Raw genomic sequence first — 1,094 nt, 5'->3', positions numbered from 1 at the left:
TGGGGGTAAATGTTTCGCGAAGATTGACTTGGCCGATGCGTACCTCCAGGTTGAAGTAGAGGAAGAATCCCGAGAACTGCTCACGATCAATACGCACCGAGATATGCCCCAGTACACTCGACTGCCATTTGGTGTCAGAATAGCGCCAACCATATTTCAACAGATTATGGATACCATGCTGAAGGATGCCCAGGCGTTGCCACCTATTTGGACGACCTCATTGTCATGGGTTCCAATTCCCACAAACTGTGGCAGCGCCTTGATTGCGTGCTTAGTCTTGTTCAAGAATACGGCTTCAAAGTGCGCCGAAAGAAATGCACTTCTTCATGCGGTCGATAAAGTACCTTGGGTTCATTATTGATGAACATGGCCGCTGTCCAGGCCCGGAGAACACTGAAGCGATCAAACGTATGCCAGCACCCACAGACGCGTCCGTCTCGTCAGTCACCACAGTTCGTTCCTGCCTGCCATACATCGCCTTCGAGGCCCACTAAATCAGCTACTTACCAAGAACCACAAGTGGACATGGTCAGAAGAATGCCAACGCGCCTTTGACTCTGTCAAATCCATGCTAAGTTCCGATTTCCTACTCACACACTACGATCCATCGATGGAAATTGTTGTGGCGTCGGACGCCTTGAACTATGGAATCGGCGCAGTGATTTCAAACGTATTTCCAAATAGCAGCCAGAAAGCCATTGCACATGTGGCCAGATCCCTGACTTCAGCCGAGCGCAACTACAGTCAGATAGAAAAGGAAGCCTTGGCGATCGTGTTTGCCGTTAAGAAGTTTCACAAAATGCTTTACGGCCGTCAATTCACCCTACTGACCGATCACAAGCCACCTCTTGCTGTGTTTGGCTCGAAGAAAGGAATTCCGGCATATACTGCCAACCGGCTCCAGCGATGGGCCACTCTGCTTCTGGGGTACGACTTCAAGATAAAATACCAGTCCACTACCAGCCTGGGACAAGCCGACGCACTGTCCCGACTCATTGATTCAAGCAGGCCAGAAACAGAAGGTACAGTGATCGCAACAATTGCCTTGGAACCAGAGGTTAACCACGTAGTTTCCGAAGCTGTTCGCATCCTCC

The sequence above is a fragment of the Opisthorchis viverrini genome (genome assembly GCF_000715545.1).
Source record: "Opisthorchis viverrini unplaced genomic scaffold opera_v5_150, whole genome shotgun sequence".
NCBI lineage: Eukaryota > Metazoa > Platyhelminthes > Trematoda > Opisthorchiida > Opisthorchiidae > Opisthorchis > Opisthorchis viverrini.
This window is presented reverse-complemented; position numbering follows the sequence as displayed.